At 33.5% G+C, this 7,500-nt stretch overlaps 1 protein-coding gene across 9 annotated transcripts in view; it reads right to left on the bottom strand.

Annotated features, from left to right (window-relative positions):
- The window catches only part of LOC115225832 (5-hydroxytryptamine receptor 4-like), a 384,417-nt gene that overhangs the window by 222,171 nt on the left and 154,746 nt on the right, over window positions 1–7,500 (bottom strand). For all 9 annotated transcript variants that reach the window (XM_036499238.1, XM_036499239.1, XM_036499248.1 and 6 more), the window contains one exon: window positions 3,954–3,990. The gene's annotated coding sequence lies outside the window, so the exon portion shown is untranslated. The remainder of the gene's footprint in view (window positions 1–3,953; window positions 3,991–7,500) is intronic.

The following is a 7,500-nucleotide window of genomic DNA, read 5'->3' as shown; positions in this document are numbered from 1 at the left end:
TATTTTCACAGCATGATTCTCTTCCATATTTACCGTTAAATGACCTAGAAGAACCAATTCTTTTCCACTTTTCCGTCTCGGTTAGAATCGAAGTTATCTAAATAAATTATACAGGCAAACCTGTACGTCATCAGAAGGAATAAAGTAAGGAGCACAATATTGTTTTATTCACAGCTGTGCAGCTATAAGTAAGAACCGTGAAGTCACTATTTCTTGTCGCTTACATTGGCAATACTGTAATGTGGTTTACTTAGTCACATACATACCCGCATGCACACATGCATACACATAGAGATACACACAAACATACATACATTATGTATACATGTATGTATCACTCTCTGTTTCTCACTATCTCTCTCACACTATACATATATAAATGTACACCCACCCACCCAGCTACACACACACACGCACGCACACACGCACTCACACACACACACACATACACACACACACACCACACACACACACACACCACACACACACACATATATATATATACATGTACATATGTATATATGTATACTTCAGGATTAATTAAGAATCGAGACATGGCAACACAAAAGAAGCTATGAAATGGCTAGGTATAATTACATAAATTTCATTATTAAATAATACATTGTATACATCAGATGTTGAGATGATATTGTAGTTATGTAAATATAAAATCCAATCCAATCACCCACATTCCAACACATTAGTGGATCTTTGGTGTGGCGTAAATATAAATTAGTGACACAGAAATGCTGTCTAAATTACCGACAGTTATTTTGGTAGAAATTTATACAATGTAACCATAACAGATTATATGGTAGTACGTAATTCGCCCATCATCAGGCTTGACTTAATTTAGATGGTCAATGAATGACAAATTTACTTATGTCGGCTAGTAATGTTTTCAACTTGAACGTGAAATTAATAGAAGAGAAAGTAGGGGTGATCGAATGTGCAATTAACATAGAAAATCATAGAAGAACAGAGAAACAAAAAGAACTCTAATTCAAATCTAACTTATGGTCCAACGCAGAAGCATCAAAATAATTTGAGGTTGCAATAGAGAGGGTGGTGGTCAGTGTGTATATTAAATGGTCATCGAATACGTAGCAGATTTCCCATCCTTGAAACAGAGACAAATACAAGTAAAATAAACCAGCATAAAACATCTTAACAGTTGTTCTTACCCATTTCTCGATACCTACATTTAAACAGATTAAAAAAACTATATACACGAACACATAAACACAGACCCCAGTAACAAACCGAGGAAAACAATACAGAAAAGGGAGATAGTATTGATGAACCACAATTGATTTGCATCAATTATTATTTATTAATAATTGAGGAAAATCAATTGCTGTTCATCAGTGTTGTCTCCATTTTCTGTTTCTTTAAATTTTGATCTTTTTGATTCCTGATAAACTGTTTATCCTTGCCTTTACCTATAATCTATGAGCATAATATTTTTGCCCATGTTTAAAAATGCGTATATATATATATATATATATATATATATATATATATAATATATATATATATATGTATGTGTGTGTATACACTCACATATATATGCATACACAAACACACATATATTATACATAAATACATACATACGTACATATATATATATGTCCAAACTGAATTTGTATTGAATTTCAAATTCCTTGTCTTGCTTGGACCGTCGAGAGGAACCTTCTATGAAAACAATCCCAACCCATATTCATCCATTCCTTTTGATATTTTTCATGTATCATTTTGTTTGAATTATTTATTTACATTTCGGCGATTTCGCTCAGAAATCGAGTTATTCACTTTTCATTGGAAACCTTGCTAAAATGTGTACAGAGTAATATTCACATTATATTTACGAAATATTCATTCAGACATGCAGAGACTTACACAAATACATACGTACATACATACATACTTACATACACACACACATACACACACATACTTATAGTTCGAATTTCGTAGTATTAAATATATTAAACCAACCGAATATATTGAATATCAGTCAATACTTGGATTTAAAGTAAATCCAATATATAAAATGAAACTGTCTCTACTAAAAGTATTGAGCCCTTACAGCAATAAATGTATGAAGTTTTCTCTTTTTATCTTATACCTTTATACTTTAACATCCCTAACATTAATACCTTTACATGCATACATTTATGCATGTGTGCACCAATATTTTTTAAATAATTTATACATACATATACATACATACATATATACATATATATATATATATATATTCATGTTTGCATATATATATATATATATATATATATATATATATATATATACATACATGTTGGATATTATGACAAATTTGAGTCAGATAACTGACTCAAATTTGTCATAATATCCAACGCAGCAAGTTTTTGTCATCATTGGAGTGCTCATTATAATGGATATTGTCCTCAGGATCGAGTCAATGCTACTAGTATCATAACAAAGTTTTGGGGATACATTTCGATGACAGAGGATGATCAGGAGTCTGAGTTTGAGCTGTATGCACCTCTTTCACACAGTGTCCAGTGGGGTGTTTGGCAAAAGGGTATCCTGAAGACGAACTTTAATATGTGTCGCATTAAAGCTTCCTTCTATAATCTTCAGTCGTGTGGCATGTTGGTATACCATCCACAAGACTGACTCTTTCTTCCAGAATACACGTAGAGTTGCCTTTCAGGACAAAAGAGAAAGAAAATGACGAACATGACACAGCAAGACCAGGCTCCAAAAGGGATACCAGTTACAGCCTGGACCAACGGTCACATATTAACTTGATTAGCCACAAACAATTTTCCATTCGACGTTGACAGTTACCTCCATGAATCTTTAATCGCGAAGAAACGGTTATAATGATGATGATGCCGAATGGTAGCGATGGTGATGATATGTAAGTATGTATGTATGTATGTATGTATGTATGTATGTATGTATGTATGTATGTGTCTGTCTGTCTGTTTGTCTATCTATCTATCTATCTATCTATCTATCTATCTATCTATCTATCTATCTATCTATCTATCTATCTATCTGTCTGTCTATCTATCTATCTATCTATCTATCTATCTATCTATCTATCTATCTATCTATCTATCTATCTATCTATCTATCTATCTATCTATCTACCTATCTATCTACAAACACCACACACATATGTATGCATACATATTTTATAATCGAAGTTATCTAATGAAAATAATACATAACATACTCCGAACGAACGGTACAGGATCGCAGATTATGGTAAAAATAATGTTGGTCTATAATAAAACATTTTGAGTTGTCAAGATTATATGAGAGAACTCAGTTTGCTCCGGGCTTCTTGTGATTTGTGGAGACTGCTGTCTTCGTAAAAATAAATCCAATTTGATGTTCAGCTATAAACACAAACATTAACTAATTGACTGAGCGGTTGGGCACACCTGCATTGAAATCGACAAGAGAGTTTATTTATTTGTTCCATGCTGTTAAAACACTTTGTCATTCTTTAGAGCTTTGCTTGTATGCATTCATGTGCATGAAAGAAGAAAGAATGCAACGTTCGCGAATTTCTCCAAGGTATTCCATATGGTAAATCATAGCATACTGGTGTGCATGATATATGCGTATATATCAGCACAAATACACGTGAGTAAACACAAGTAAATACTCGTGCACAGGCGTATCTTTGGTTGTGCATAGAAATATACATATTGATTGCATCATATATGCATACATATATGTGCGTGAGAGCGTGTATACGCGCGTCTGTGTGTGTATATGTGTGTGTGTACGTGTGTGTGTGCGTGTGTGAAGATACTTATGCATACATGTATATGTGTACGTATACACATCTCGAATATTTATGTAACTGTATGCAGAGAAACACTGTTGAAATTCTGAAACAGAAGAAATTTATTATAGATCCTTGAATATAATTGGTTAAGACAACATACCTCTAAGCCATTGTCTTGCTCCATATTCATGAAATACCTAAAAGAAAAAGAAATAAGAACTTGAGAAATACAGAGCCAACAAAATACATGAACCCCACTTTCTGAGAAAGAAAGGGTAAAATATATAAAGCAGAAAATAAATATAAAGGAAGTATCATTTTAATGAAAGTATTATTTGTGAAAGGTATATTTTGGAAATGAAATGCAGCTCCATTTTAAACATCAATAGATGACATGTCAAACAATAAAATTTGTAAAACTAAACCGAAATGAAGAATAAGAAGAAAATAAACTATCTTGATTAGTTGTAAATTAAATCGATGTATAATTCAAAGTCAATAGAAAGCCAGATTGCTTGATAGAAGGAAAGCAAACAATACTCGGATAGAGAAGCAAACAACAGCATCAACAACGGTGTAATGTTTCTAACACGATACTCTGCCAGACGTAACGAAACACCAAACCAAATAGCTATTATAGAAATACAAAAGACGGCAAGCTGGCAGAAACTGTACGTCTCCAGTGTCGATGGAATAAGTGCCAGTTTGTGTTGTTCTTTATTGAGACATCAGGTCAACTCCGATCGAATAGATCTATCATTACAAGCATTCCATCCTTATCCATTCAGTCGTTTTGGGTGTTGGCATGTTTAGATACACTATCTAAATGGGTATTCTGTATCAGAGTTGCTTTGGAGCAACGAGCTCCGACAGTAGGTGGTCAGAATCAAATTATAACAACAGTATCATTAAAAAACAAAAATTCTTTTAAAGAATATATAGACCGATATAGATTATAAGAAATATTGATATCTTCTGCTTCACAAAAAATTATATTTGAAAGGCAAGTTAATATTGAAAGGCAATGAGAATCGAATTGAAACTGTTCTATTGTTTAGTCAGTGTTTAAAATATAAGTTATTAAGGAATATTAATATGCTTTATTTGGATATAAGGCTTTATATTAGGGGTGAAAATGAAATCGTATTGCGTGATGTTATATTTCTTCTGGAGTTATCAGATCCGTTTTTGAAACGCAATGCTTCTAACAAAACATGCAAACTGAATCAACAGGAGATTAAATCCATCTATATTAAGACACTACAAGAAATATCTTTAGTAGATGAACTCGAATGCTCAAGATTTCTAGGAAAGGAAATATAGACTACATTGTCCAATATGTCCTTAATAACAAATGATAACAATTAGAAAAAAATATATAAACATTATGTTTTAGGTGGGGATGAGGAAGCCTTTATACAGTGAAGTGTGGAAATATAAGGAATTTTGTAATAATAGTAATTCATTTAAATATTTATATTTGCGGTGGTTATTTCATTCGACTACACTACAAAAACGTTCAGCCATCACATAAGGATTGCAATATTATTGTAAATTCAGGAAGACGATGACATACTAAATGATATATATTATGATTTCTGAATTAGAAATTTGTGTGTGTGTGTTGCGGGGAGGGTTTAATAGATGCCATCGAACCTAATTGTCGACTGACATTTTATGCACGTTATTTATCGACCCCGTAAGCATGAATGTAAATGGTCACTTTGACAGGATTTCATCTCTAAGCTTAAAGACTTGGAAAAAAATATTGTAAGGTATTATGCTTGACGCTCAAAAGATAGTACCTAGACAGTACCTTCAAATGATCTACATAATATAGTCTACATTAATTGAAATATACCGTACAGTTCCAGGAAAAATAAAAACATAACCGTACTTGCAATTACTTCCCTACGTCATTGAGTACGTCAACACCGAATAATTTACGCAAAAATGAAATGAAAATGCATGTACAATTCAAGGCATAACCTCTTTTCTTTGAGCTCACTATTTATGCAAACTATATTGGTGCAACATTCTCATAACTTATTTTCTTCTTGCAAATAATTTTTCCACTGATGGAGTCCAGTATAGCCAAAATGTATCTATATCGGACTACTTTCCTGTTAATAAAGATTTGAGTTTTCACAAAAGCATGAACATTCAATTTTTTGGTGAAATTAATTCTGGATATTAGTTTTGAAATTATAAGTTATTCTTAAATGTATTTTTCGCGACAACACAGAAGAATATACATTATTTACATTATTTACATTTCACATATATTTGTCCTCATTGTGTTTGTTATTAACACAACGTTTTGGCTGATATAACTTCCAGCCTTCATCAGGTGTCTTGGGGACTGGGTTCTCATTCCTAAGGTATTTTCCATGTTGTCGTTATTATTATTATAGCCCGCGCTCTTAACCATTACGCCATATGCCATGGTGTAGGGGTTAAGAGCGCGGGCTGCTAACCCCATGACTCCGAGTTCGATTCCATGCAGTGACCTGAATAATAATAATAATAATAATAATAATAATAATGCATTATCTAACGTGTTCTTTTCTAAGACCTATGGTGTGATTTAAACGAATTTGGATGCTATTTTAAAATGCCGTTTGACTATATAGAGGATCTGTTGTTAATTTGTGCTATTTTAATAGGCAAAGGTGTGGCTTCAGAAATTTATGGTCGATGTTGATGATTTTAATGATGCCAATGTTGTTCATACCAATATTGCCATCGTTTTTGTTATTGTTTCATCCTTGGTGAACCATTAACGAGCAGACATGTAATCGAAGGAGTCTTAGCCATATTCATCCTCTCTCTGCTTTTGGTATTGTGTATTTACGACTAGAGTGGGTGAAATTGAAAGGAGAGTCGGCTGTTATTCCTTGTATGACGTGTGAAACTATAGACGATTCTTTTTCTATTTCATTCGTATTTTTGTTTCTTGGGTCTAAATGAGTTATTATTGAAACAGACAAATGGTCAAACGCTTCCCACTTGTGATCCTCTTCTCAATAATAGTAAGTAGTGCATCAAGGACTACATTATTGAAACATTCATTTTTTTCAAAGAAGGCAGACTGTTATTTTAGGACAATTTGCTTTCTATTTCTAGCCAGTTCAGCAACCGTGTGGAGACAGTTTCGTCACTTCGTTATCGATGTTGTTGTTTTTTTTTTGGGGGGGGGGGTTGTTACATGGTTAACTTTATTGATATAGCTGTTTAGTCACTGTTGTTACTTTTTACTCTAACTGCTACTCTTGAACACTCTACTACTGCAACTGGTATTGTTTTTCTTTCTTCCGGGTGTTACGTTTATAGTCGTTTTTTGGGCTGTTGATAATCTCTTTTGATGTCGTTGTCGCAGTTGGTGTTGATATTTCTTTTCTTATTTCGTTTGTTGTTGGAATTTCTTTTATTAACCAATGCCTGCTGCTATTACAGTTGCATTGTTGCTGCTGCTAATGATGATGATGATGATGATGATGATGATGATAACGATAGTAACGACGGCAATGGTGCTAGTGGTGTCGGTGGTGGTGTCAGTGGTGGTGGTGACGGTGACGGTGGTGGTGGTTGTGGCGGTGGTATTGGTGGCGACGGTAGTTATGATAATAGCGAATAAATAGCAATGCTATAAGCGACAACGCCGGCGGATGATGAAGATGATGATGATGGTGGTGGTGGTGGTGGTG

Source organism: Octopus sinensis, linkage group LG2 (assembly GCF_006345805.1).
Source record: "Octopus sinensis linkage group LG2, ASM634580v1, whole genome shotgun sequence".
Classification (NCBI taxonomy): domain Eukaryota; kingdom Metazoa; phylum Mollusca; class Cephalopoda; order Octopoda; family Octopodidae; genus Octopus; species Octopus sinensis.
This window is presented reverse-complemented; position numbering and strand designations above follow the sequence as displayed.